The following is a 14,098-nucleotide window of genomic DNA, read 5'->3' on the forward strand; positions in this document are numbered from 1 at the left end:
TTGCACTAGAAGGAGCACCAAAAAGTTGAGCTATAGCGTTCCATATTGACAACCTTGTTGTAAGTCCAGTCAAGTGAGGTAGAACCTTAGTGCTCACAGTGGTTAAATTCCAATAAGCAAGAAGCTTATCTTGTTGTCGATAAGCTGCAAACCCTGGATTATCTTCAAGTTGACCAGACGCATTTGTAACAAACTCATCAGGTACAACAAAATCAACATAAATAAATTTCAACAACCCTTAACCATCAATTATTAAAGTTATATGATGCTTCCAAAGAAGATAGGTAGATTCAGTGAGTTTAACTGTATCATGCTTCGGTATGTGTTGAATACCAATCATACTTCGTGAAGCTCCCGGACTCAAAAAGGAAGCATTTGGAGACACATTCTTAGAATCACGATGGGATCAATCGTCAAATCGACCATGATGATCACAGAAAATAACAAATACGTTCCATAGTAATAAACCACGAAACAGACACAATATAAAAAACACTAGCAAATAACGCTCGTGAGTAACACATCCACAAAATCTTGTGCAGTCACAAGAATCAAGATAACTTCTCAGCTAGATCTAGAGGAGAAGCAAGAAAAACAAAGAAGAGTGCAGAGTAACCTAACCACCAAGGCCAGAGAAATCTGAAACACCTCACTTTCAGCTCGCTTGAGTAATCACCAAAAAACAACAGAAAAGAATTTCAACAGCGGAAGAAACACAATCACTAGGATTGGCAAATGATACCATGATAAGATAACATTTAAGCTATCTTGTGAAATAGAGAAATGAACAAATGATAGTTAGAAATCTCTGTCATTCTATTAACAGAAGCTTGCACTCTCTTGAACTAGAGAGTATCTATTTATTCATGAAGAATGTGCATAACTAACTCATAACAAACCTAATAGCTTGTAACTATACTATAACAGAAAACCAGATTAGAAAACCAGATTCATGCAGGACACATATACATGTGATCATAACACTAACATTCATCCTACATCCTCAATCTTCAGCATTTATTGCAGTCTTTACTTCAATACATATTACAATGACAATTTCAATATGTTTGTCCTGTTAATAATGGGTAAAATGTCAACTTAACCATGCTAAAAGTTCGTTAATCAATCTAGTATGCCATTAATAATTTATTGCACTCCAAATTAATTTTGTCAATTTACAGTCATGAATTACATGAAGATCGGATTCAACAGTTTGATCACATTGCACACACCAAGGGTTATTTAAAACACGCTTCATATACAAGTTCTGCCTAGTTGGAACAAAAGTTTCGAGCGAACCTCCACAATTGTAACTTAATTTTTCATTGACACGCACAAGCCCAAATATGATTGAAAACAGATTTGTCTGTATGATTGATTCTGTTCCTTCCATCAATAACCGATACCCACTACGAACATTGCAAAACCCAGATATTCCCCCACACCAAACCCTATTGTCTTCTTGAACAAAATGTGATATCATAATGCTTAATAAGAGGTCTACTTTCTCAAGTCTGAACAACTCATAAATAAGATCAGTTTTCCATATCCTCAACTCATCAATAAGATCTACAACATGCTCAATTGAAATTTCATTTTGGTTACTTTTTGATTTGGGTATAAATTTAATTGAAATTTCATTTTGGTCCTCGAATTTAATTAAAATTTCAATTTAATCCTCAATTTAAAAAATTTAGGCCCTCATTTGGGGTGTGACAGTACGTGAGTAGAACATAGGGTGCGTACTAGACACATCACAGTGCCAATCATAACTGATCATATAATGCACTTCAAGTGCAATCATAACATGAACACCAACTGTACGAATCATAATGTACACGAATGTACCATAACTTAACTTGAAAGTACTCAACTTAAAGGTATGCCAAATGTACTACGACTCTCAATGCAACATACAATGGACTTTTAATTCATAAAATAACCATTTATTAATTAACATCTGAAAATCATAAAAATTTAGAATTCTTCCTCATAAAATTCATATTTGGGTAGTTCATAACCTTAATCATCCATAAAACATTTATGTAAACATTATGGAGATAATCCATAATTAAAGTAGAAAACATACTTGAAAAAATAATACGAGGTTGAGTTATCGCAAGTCGTCCTCGATTAAAATAATTAAATAAATAAATTACACTCACATTTGCCTCACTATCGAACCTTTTACACGATATTCCTAATCACGTGATTTTTCCTAATCACTAGATTTATCGTAGTCTAACAACATAACTTAATAACATAACATATTAAAACTATATGTTAGTATTGAACTAGCATAATCCAAACTTAAGAATATAAAAGTCTATGAAATAAAATCGATACTTGAGTGATATAAAACTAAATCATACTCCCACCTTAAATTCAAACTTCTAACAAATACTCATTCAATTCCATATTGTTTATCTCATCATCAACCCTTAAACTTTTACTAAATACATAATTAAACCACTAATTTTGAATTCTTTCTAGAATTCACCTTAACTTTTCCATTAAATTCATAATAGCCCTTAACTATTATGACCATGTCACATTAATCACATAAAATTTCCTGTACCTTAATAAAATTATCAAACCAATACTTTAACATTCAAAACCTTGCAATTTCATCCTAAAGTTTCTTAAACTTTTCAAATTCAACCACCCAATTTGATAAACTTGAAATTTGATCACAACTCAACATTTAAACTCAAAAATCAGCATATAGCTAAAATTTCCAGCATTGCTATTTCTTATTCAAATTAATACCAACATGTTTTCAAAGTCACAAACAATTCCTTAAAGTGTTGGGACTTTTCGAATTCCAACCTTAAACTTTACCAAACTCGCAATTTGGTTCCCACCAACTTTGCAACTTAAATTTCCAGCATTCAAATATTAAAAATTAACACTGCGTACCCCAAATATCACATTCTTGCAATAATGTCCCATAATTCTTAAAACTTGTGTATTAGTCCTTTTACTAACTCAATCTTCCAAATTGATCCAAATTGATCTCCAAATCACATAGAACTCTTCTAATATCAATTCAATACTATAGGAAATTTTCAATATTTTCCCTACTTTTCTTCCTTGTGGTCGAATGCTTCTTGGTTCATATGACAAACTTTTTATTCAATTGCAAGCATAAATTTAACCTCCTTACATCAAATTCATGCTATTCTAACTATCACAACATCAAATTAAACCAAAATCATCCAATTTCATAAAACCCTAAACATGGCCAAACACTCCACAAAGTTTCACACATGATTTTAAGCAACACACATGCCTTAGAATTAATCTCCAACATAAAAATCTTTCATCGATCTTTCAAATTCCCTAAACCTTACATAAACCCTAATTTCCAAATCTCAACATACAAGCATCTTCGCCATGTAATATTTATACCAAATGATAGAGAATTTCATGTAGATTAATTCTCTATCTAATAGCTTAATTCAAAAATCAAGTGTATAGCTTCAAAAATCAAAAATAAAATTTACTTTGGAAAAACTAGGTAGTTTTGGCCTTGGGAGAAATTAGGAGTTGAAAAATTGTTGTCTCTTGATTATTCTAGTATTAATTCATAATACACATGGCATTTAAACTAGTTAAATTGGATTTTAAATTCAATTTATGAGAAATCCTAAAAATACCATGAATGAATCTTAAAAATCACCAAATGTCATTGCATTATCTTCCATTAAAATTTACCTTACTCAAATATGAATCAACTTGACTTTGACTTTCTAATTTAGCCATGTAATTTTCAAAAATTGTATTTTAGTCACTAAGATTATATTGTTCTAACACATCTGAAAACTTTCACTGATATAAGCTAAATTTCTCTGATCTAAAATATAGAAATGATATTTGCAACCATTATCTAACACCTTCAATTTTTTGTAAAAATCTTGTTCGATTCGATAATCCAATTTCTATACTGAACTTTAACATTTTATAGCTTTTAACACAAATACTGGATTGAAAATCTGATTAACATGAAAATTCTTTTCTTAGGCCAAACTGTTCATTTTCGGGCTAAAATATATAACTTTTTAAAATTATATTTTTTGGTCCTTGAACTTTTCAAAGTTTATATTTCTCCCACCAAACTTTCAAAACTTACATTTTAGTCACTAGCCAAAATTTGGGGTATTACATGTTCTATGTGATTTGGAGATTGATTAGGATCAATTTGGAAGCTTGAAATAGAAAAAGGGTTAATTTACAAGTTTTGAGAATTAGGGGACATTATAGCATAAATATGATATTTGGGGTTTTCAAGGTTGAATTTTAATATTGAGATGCTGGAATTTGTAAGTTAGAAAGTGGTTTGGAACCAAATTATAAGTTTGGTAAATTTTAGGGTGAAATTCGAAAAGTCCTAAAAGTTTAAGGACTTGTTTGTAAGTTTGAAAATGTGTTGGTATCATTTTGAACAAGAAATTATAATGCTGCAAATACTATTAGCATGCTGGTTTTTAGTTTAAATATTGAGTTGGGATCAAATTGCAAGTATGTTAAAGTCAAAGGTTGAATTCAAAAAGTCTAAGAAAGTTTATGATGAAATTGCAAGTTTTTGAATTTTAAAGTATTGATTTGAGTATGTTGTCAAAGTGCTAGAAATTTTGGTAATTTATGTGAAATGATCTTAATGGTGAAGGAGTATTATGAATTGAATGGAAAATACAATGTGAATTCTAAAAAGAATTCATAATTAGTGGCTTTATTGGTATGCTGATAAAAATTGAAGGGTTGATGATGAAAATAAATATTTATGGAATTGAATGATTATTTTGGGAAGTTTGAAATTTACGATGGAAATATGATTTAGTTTGATATCGATTTAGTATCAATTTTTATTGGACTTTATATATATTATTAAAGTTAGCTTATGTTAGTATAACACTAACATATAATTCAAATACTTTGTGTTATTATGTGATTTTGTCAGACTATGATAAATCTAGTTATCCGAATGACCCGAAAGGAAAGGAGAAAGTACGTGAGTAAAGAATATTATATAAAAGTTCGGTATGAGGCAAACGTGAGAGTGTAGTTTATTTATTTAATTATTCTAATCGAAGATAATTTGCGATAAGTCAACATTATATTATTTTAAAAGTATGATTTATGTTTTAGTTATTGATTATTTCCATAGTATTTTCATAAAGTTTTATGAATGATTTAGGGTATGAACTGCCCAAGTTATATTTTACGATAATGAACTAAAATGATTCTGATTTTGAAATATTAGTTAATAAATGATTATGATATGATCTAAAAGCCCATTGTATGTTGCATTGAGAGTCGTAGGTACAATTGACATGCCCTGAGGTGGAGTGATTATGATTTTGATTTGGTACATTTATGTGCATTATGTATAGCACCATTGGTACAAATGATATGATTGCACTTTGAGTGCGTAGTCTGATTTTGATGATTGCACCATGAAGTGCTTATTGTGCACACTCATCTGACTCACATACCTTGCATTCTCTTAAATATACTTTGGGCTATGAAAACGAAATATAAAAGTTCTGAAATGTGTATGAATTAAAAAGAATGTTAAATGATTATTTTGTCTGACATTGATTTGTCATAACCGTTTTTCGCCCGGAGGAAAAAAAACCGATACCGACTCGAGGTTTTCTCTTTGAAAATCATTTCGAAATATGAGGAGTCGCCACCAATCATTTAAGATGAGATTGGAACACCATAAAAACCGGATGCTTTTAATAAAACATTTTTGTTTTTATTAAAGTACCGGGTTTGAAGGTCTGCAAAAATCCAGAAATCATGTTCAGGAGTCGGTTACGCTTGGGAAAGGATTAGCACCCCCACAAGCGCCCAAAAATTGGTACCAGTTGATTACCCTATATTTAAAATAAGAAATTTGGAGTTCAATATTTATTTAATTTAAAAATCATTAAGGATACAAAGTTAAAAAGAGTATTCGTTTATCGAGACCGATAGCATTCGCCCCCGAGCGTAAATGCGGGAGATCATCTATTGTGCCTAATAACTGAATATTGCCTCATTTTTAGAAATCATGATGTGGTTTTGAAAAGGATGTCGACTTATTCAAGGAATTACCAGTATTCACCCCCTGAGCACGATCGCAGGAGATATACTATTAATTCCTTAATAAGTGAACAGTGCCTTAGATTTGTAAAAACAACGCAATCAAACAAAATTTTATTTATCCTAATTAAACTAAAAGTAAATTAAGGCATTTTCTTACTTAAAGTGTCAAATTAAGGAACATAGGAGCTCAAATTTAAAATGTAAGTTCTAGTATTAATACTTAATGATATATTTTAAAATGGATTAAATATTCACGTATTAGAAAGTTTCTCTTAATAATTTTAAAATGATCAAATATTACCCTTAGTCAATTTATTTCAATTCGAGTCAAGCAATTCTTATGAGGATACCATGCGAGATTAATTATGACTAAAATGAACTAATATACAGACAAACAAAAGTAATGCTTTTGTACAAATACTAAATTATCAACCATCTAAAAAACATTAACATATATATATATATATTAGCCATGCAAATAATAAATAATCAAAATATGGGATTAATTAACATATTAAATATTCATACATGTAAAATATAATCGTAAAATATCAGTACATAAAAGATGTTACATATAAGAGTAAAATATATTTAACACAACAAAAATAAAAAACTTATAATATAAATTTCATAAATATTTTTATATGTATATTCAAAGATTGATGTTTAATAAAAATAATAACATACGTAAATTATATATATATATATATATATTCGTATTTAATAAAAATAATTATGATATATACATGAAGTATTAAGCCTGTTATGCATATATACTATAATATATATATTACATAATATGGATAATAAAATAGATATATATTCACATACTATATATAGCATATATATATATATATATATATATATATATATATATATATATATATATATATAACACTTATATAATATAATATATATGTACATGCACACGAAACAATTATGTATAACAAAGATATTAGTGTAAATATAATAAGGTATCAAAATTAATATGCGACTAACATAGAAGCAAGTAATAAAATCACAATAGAATATTACACAACATGAGGGACTAAATAATTAAAACTGTAAATTTAATGTCTCAAAAGCGAAATAAATAACCAACACAACACAGGATATAAAAATCACATATTACAAGCACTAAAAATGTAATAAACCCAGACAGTTAGGACCAAAATATAAAAATTCAGTATTACATGCTGAAAATAAAAATATATTGTCTATAGTGGCCTAAATAAATGCGCACAAAGAGTGAGAGGCAAAATTATAAATTTGGGAAACTTTAATTAAGGACCAGAATGAAATATCCTTGAACTCAGAGACCTCACTCACGCGATTTATCCATGCAACATAAGGAGGGAACCTTAATCTACAAAACTACGTAGTTTTAGTTTTAATATATATATATATATATATATATATATAATATTACAAGGTTTTGGCTAAACCAAATTCATTCTCCTCATCCCCTTTGTTTATGCGACAGACTCCCATCTTTTCTCTCAACATCTTCTTCTTCTTCTTTTTTTAGCCTTAAAACCTTAAAAAATAAACTAAAAATACCTTAAAAGTCCCCAGCAAAGTCGCCAAACTGTCGTAACCATTTTTCGCCCAGAGGAAAAAAGACCGATACCGACTCGAGGTTTTCACTTTTAAAATCATTTCGAAATATGAGGAGTCGCCACCAATCATTTAAGGTGAGATTGGAACACCATAAAAACCGGATGCTTTTAATAAAACATTTTTGTTTTTATCAAAATATCGGGTTTGAAGGTTTGCGAAAATCCAAAAATCAGGTTCGGGAGACGGTTACGCGTGGAGAAGGATTAGCACCCCCACAAGCGCCCAAAAATTGGTACCAGTTGATTACCCTATATTTAAAATAAGAAATTTGGAGTTCGATATTTATTTAATTTAAAAATCATTAAGGATGCAAAGTTAAAAAGGGTATTCGTTTATCGAGACCGATAACATTTGCCCCCGAACGTAAATGCGGGAGATCATTTATTGTGCCTAATAACCGAATATTGTCTCATTTTTAGAAATCATGATGTGGTTTTGAAAAGGATGTCGACTTATTCAAGGAATTAACAGTATTCACCCCCTAAGCACGATCGCGAGAGATATACTATAAATTCCTTAATGTGAACAGTGCCTTAGATTTATAAAAACAATGCAATCAAACAAAATTTTATTTGTCCTAATTAAACTAAAAGTAAATTAAGGCATTTTCTAACTTAAAGTGTCAAATTATGAAAATTAAGGAACATAGGAGCTCAAATTTAAAATGTAAGTTCTAGTATTAATACTTAATGATATATTTTAAAATGGATTAAATATTCATGTATTAGAAAGTTTCTCTTAATAATTTTAAAATGATCGAATATTACCCTTAGTCAATTTATTTCAATTCGAGTCAAGCAATGCTTATGAGGATACCATGCAAGATTAATTATGACTAAAATGAACTAATATACAGACAAACAAAAGTAATGCTTTTGTACAAATACTGAATTATCAACCATCTAAAAAACATATATATATATATATATATATATATATTAGCCATGCACATAATAAATAATCAAAATATGGGATTAATTAACATATTAAATATTTATACATGTAAAATATAATCGTAAAATATCAGTACATAAAAGATGTTACATATAAGAGTAAAAAATATTTAACACAACAAAAAATAAATAAACTTATAATATAAATTTCATAAATACTTTTATATGTATATTCAAAGATTGATGTTTAATAAAAATAATAACATACGTAAATTATATATATATATATATATATATATATATATATCGTATTTAATAAAAATAATTATGATATATACATGAAGTATTAAGCCTGTTATGCATATATACTATAATATATAAATTACATAATATGGATAATAAAATAGATATATATTCACATACTATATATAGCATATATATATATATAAACACTTAAATAATATAATATATATGTACATGCACACGAAACAATTATTTATAACAAAGATATTAGTGTAAATATAATAAGGTATCAAAATTAATATACGACTAACATAGAAGCAAGTAATAAAATCACAATAGAATATTATACAACATGAGGGACTAAATAATTAAAACTGGAAATTTAATGTCTCAAAAGCGAAATAAATAACCAACACAACACAGGATATAAAAATCACATATTACAAGCACTAAAAATGTAATAAACCCAAACAGTTAGGACCAAAATATAAAAATTCATTATTACTTGCCGAAAATAAAAATATATTGTCTATAGTGACCAAAATAAATGCGCACAAAAAGTGAGAGGCAAAATTATAAATTTGGGAAACTTTAATTAAGGACCATAATGAAATATCCTTGAACTCAGAGACCTCACTCACGCGATTTATCCATGCAACATAAGGAGGGAACCCTAATCTACAAAACTACATAGTTTTAGTTTTAATATATATATAATATTACAAGGTTTTGGCTAAACCAAATTCATTCTCCTCCTCCCCTTTTGTTTATGCGACAGACTCCCATCTTTTCTCTCAACATATTCTTCTTCTTCTTTTTAGTCTTAAAACCTTAAAAAATAAACTAAAAATACCTTAAATGTTCGATCTAACTCCACTCATCACCGGTGAGAGGTCTTAAAATGAGGTAAGGTCTCTATTTTTTCTTTGTTTTTTTACATGCAAGGTTTTTTTAATTCGAAAAATAAATAAAAATATACCTCCAACAAAAATGTTCGAATCTGATTTTGGGTACCCGAATGGTTGCTGATTTTATATTCTTATTTTTTTTTAAAACACACACACACTTTAGAAATTGAAGACGAAAATGAATTCATAAATGAAAATATACCTCAATCAACTGTTATTGATTTCTGATAATTCGAAAATGAAGGGAGTGAAACCCTTTGTTTACATTGATTGACTATTGAATATTGGGAATCAAATATCTCTGTTTTTTTAAATCCGGTAGAAGAAAACCCCCAATTCCCTTTTTATATTTTATTTCCCCTCTTTTTTTTCTTTTTTTTTCTCCTCGAATGATTCCCTCCTTTTTAGCTTTTAGTCTCCACCGAATCCTTTATCGTTGTATGTTAATTTTCTGTGTTTTTTGTGAGATTTGGTTGGAGTAGGTGAATATTTGGGCGTATGCAATGACGTTCTTTGAAGATTTGGGTGCTTCACGTGATGGTGCTGCAAGGGTGTGGTACTTGGGCTTTAAGCTGGGTCATGTAGGTTGATGTTGAGCTTTGTAATGGGCTCTGGAATTTATTTTTGTATTTGGCCTGCATGTAAATTAATAATAATAATTAATACTAATAATAATAAAATATTAAAAACGAGACGAAAAATGAGTGTCGACAGTTGCCCCTCTTTGCTCATTCTTGTGTTAACAATAATAGGGCAAAGACGAAAAGACAATGCGTTTTTCGTCCAGTCAACTTCAAGGTTTAAAATATGATAATGGATCTGTTCCGCTGTCACTCAGGGAATATCAGATCTGGGGATGTTGTTTAATTCCACTATTCTTCAGGGAAGATTGAATCAGTGTAGACTTGTTCCGCTGTCACTCAGGGAATATCAAATCTTGGAAGATAGTAATCTGTTCCGCTTCTTATGAAGGGAATATCAGATCTGGGAAAGTTGATCCATTGAATCAGGGTAGACTTGTTCCGCTGTCACTCAGGGAATATCAAATCTTGAAAGAGAAGGATCTGTTCCGCTTCCTCTGAGGGAATATCAGATCTGGGAAAGTTGATTCATTGAATCGGGGTAGACTTGTTCCGCTGTCACTCAGGGAATATCAAATCTTGAAAGAGAGGGATCTGTTTCGTTTCTTCTGAGGGAATATCAGATCTGGGAAAGTTGATCCATTGAATCAGGGTAGACTTATTCTGCTGTCACTCAGGGAATATCAAATCTTGAAAGAGAGGGATCTGTTATGCTTTCTCTGAGGGAATATCATATATGGGAAAGTTGATCCATTGAATCAGGGTAGACTTGTTTCGCTGTCACTCAGGGAATATCAAATCTTGAAAGAGAGGGATATGTTCTGCTTCCTCTGAGGGAATATCAGATATGGGAAAGTTGATTCATTGAATCAGGGTAGACTTGTTCCGCTGTTACTCAGGGAATATCAAAACTTGAAAAAGAGTGATATGTTCCACTTCTTCTGAAGAGAGTATCAGATAGATGGATTTGCTTCACTATTCTTCCGTGAAGGCTTAAAATGGCCCGGAGGACTTAATCGTCATGCTCGGAATGCTTACTGATGGATTTGCTTCAGTACACTTCGGTGAAAGCTTAAGATGGCCCAAAGGATTTAAGCATCATGCTCGAAAGACTTACAGATGGATTTGATCATCATGCTCGGAAGACTTACTGATGGATTTGATCATCATGCTCGGAAGACTTACTGATGACCCGAAGGATTTAATTTTGGAAATAGTTTACTAGGTAAGAAACCTTTCTTACTTTTCAAAAATTTCAATTTTAAATTTAAATGAGAAACCTTTCTCATGTGAAAACATCTTGCCCGAAGGTCTTATGGATGACCTGAAGGATTTATAAATTTTGGAAAAATTTTACTAGGTAAAAAACCTTTCTTACTTTTCAAAAATTTCAATTTTCAAATTTGAATGAGAAACCTTTCTCATTTTTTCACTTATATAACAACTTAATGGTTGGGGAACAAGCCCCACTTCAAAGTAATGTTTCCTCTGTGGATTGGACCCACCCTGTTCTTCAGGTTCACCTCTCTAAATACGATTTCTTGCATTTGAGGTTTAAATTCTAGCTTTGATTTGTTGGGATTTGGATATCATGAATCTTTTTTCCTTGAAAGATCTGTGAAAACCAAATATTTATGTGTGAAATGTGAATGTAATGCAATGCATTTTTTATGCAAATGATGTTCTCATGCATATGTAAATGCTGATTCAATTTTCCTTCGACTCCAAGGTGGGGAACCAAGCCTCTTCCTTTTGATCATTCTTCTCTAGGGTTTACGCAGATATCGGCGTAGCAGTTTACAACTTCTAAAGATCTGTCCAATTATCTTGTGGTCTTTGTTTTCTGTCTTCATTTCAGAGGATACATTTTCTTTCTCGAATTCTTGCTACGACCAGTAATATGATCTTGAGGCCCCCTTTTGTCTTTTGCTCAATTAAACTTTCATAGTTGTTCTTCCAGAACTCTGTTGTTGATTGATACTCGACCAACTTCCTCTACAAGTTAAGCTCTACTCATATCCAGGTTTTCCCTTGACACTCCAAGTTATAAGATTCATTCTTAATGTCTTCTTGGTCTGAATCTTGTCATCTCAACATGATCTGGGTTTCTGGTCAAATCCCAATGTTGGTACTCATGGCTCCTTTCGTGCCCAAAATATCTTAATCTTGAATGGTCTCAATCTGGTGTCACTACACAGTAGTGTTGTCAAGTAGTTTGAGGGTGCTTCTTCACATTGTCATAAACACTTAAGAAGTGATCAATTCTCCTAACAAAATGTCTTGCATTTTATACAAGATGTAATATGTGCCCCTTCTGAATAATGAGGTCATCTTCTTCTTGATAGGTTATTGACAACGTCACAAAGAAATGTTACAAGTTCATATTTTTCATCCACTCTGATCTCTTAGACCATCTACTTCAAGCTTTTGGAATGCTTCATGTTCCGACATTGCTTATTCTTCTTCTTCTCCAATAGAGGTACAATGAGCCTCACCAGCTTCAAGGACCTTTCACATATAAAAATGTCATGTTTGAAAATGTTTTCCTCTTTCTCTTATTTTAGTGATCAAAGAATGAAATAATTTTATAAAACATTGCCTCTTAATTCAGGCTCACAATCAAATCAAATCATAAACATGAGTTAACAGAATATCAAAAGAATCAATAGGTCTTTAATGTTTTTAGGGTTATAGCTCTTTGAAAAATGTCAAAATTGAGGGGTTGGCTTCAGGTTGGCTTCATTTGTTCTAAGGTTTCGACCACCAAAATGTCATTTCTTTCTTGATCATTGTGAACATCGCAACATGCCCTTCTTTCTTGGCTTGGTATTTCAATCGGATGCGGACAAAATGACGCAACTAGCATAATCAATTACTAGACTTTCTAGAACACTTCTATTTCAGTTCTCTGAAATCTTCCATTTGTTCAAGCTTCGTAGACTCTTCTAACCAAGGTAGTGCAGAAATATAGATCTAAAAATGAAATTTCTGAGTGTTGGTGTGAAATTGACTATAATAGGTGTTCCTTAACTCCCTTAGTCCATCTTTACCGAAACTCCTTATTCATAAAATTGATTTAATTTGCCTTTGTCTGGCTAGCTGAAATCAGCTTTATTGTTTATATATTATAATCGCCTTTATCGAGCTAGCTGAAGGGTTCATCTCATCAAAAAGTCTTCGACCTGATAATCGCAGTGGAGCAAACACTGAACTGCCAAGTATCCGATCAATGTCATGGTTTGAATATAATCTATTCATAAAGCCAGGGCTTTCGAGTTTCCTCTATAACCAATTGCCTTAGCGGAATAACTCAACTTTATTGTATATATATAATTACATTATGGGTATATAGATTCAATTTCTTAAGTTTGTCAAGAAGAACCTGCTATACTCTAGGTGTTATTGGAAGTCAAAAAATCTCGTCTTTAGAGTTCAATTTCCAAGCAATTGAACTAAACTAGATTCACCTACTCGACTATTCCATATGTCAAGATCATAATCATCATTGAACATCATCAACAAAAGTGTGATCTAGTTAGTTTTGTAACATCATACACAAAAGATACCCCATGTTGTCCGCTCCTATGCATACCTGAATACCAAGCCTATTGTTCATTCCCTTATGATAAAAGAAGGTTGAATCAGTCCTTGCAATAAAAATGTATGGTGTTCGTTTTTATCTTCTATGGATAAAGTCAAGGTCCTTTTTTTATCAGGTTTCAACCTTGTTATTTTGTCAAAGATTTATAACTCTAGACAT

Source organism: Hibiscus syriacus, unplaced genomic scaffold, assembly GCF_006381635.1.
Source record: "Hibiscus syriacus cultivar Baekdansim isolate YM2019G1 unplaced genomic scaffold, ASM638163v2 tig00116989_pilon, whole genome shotgun sequence".
NCBI lineage: Eukaryota > Viridiplantae > Streptophyta > Magnoliopsida > Malvales > Malvaceae > Hibiscus > Hibiscus syriacus.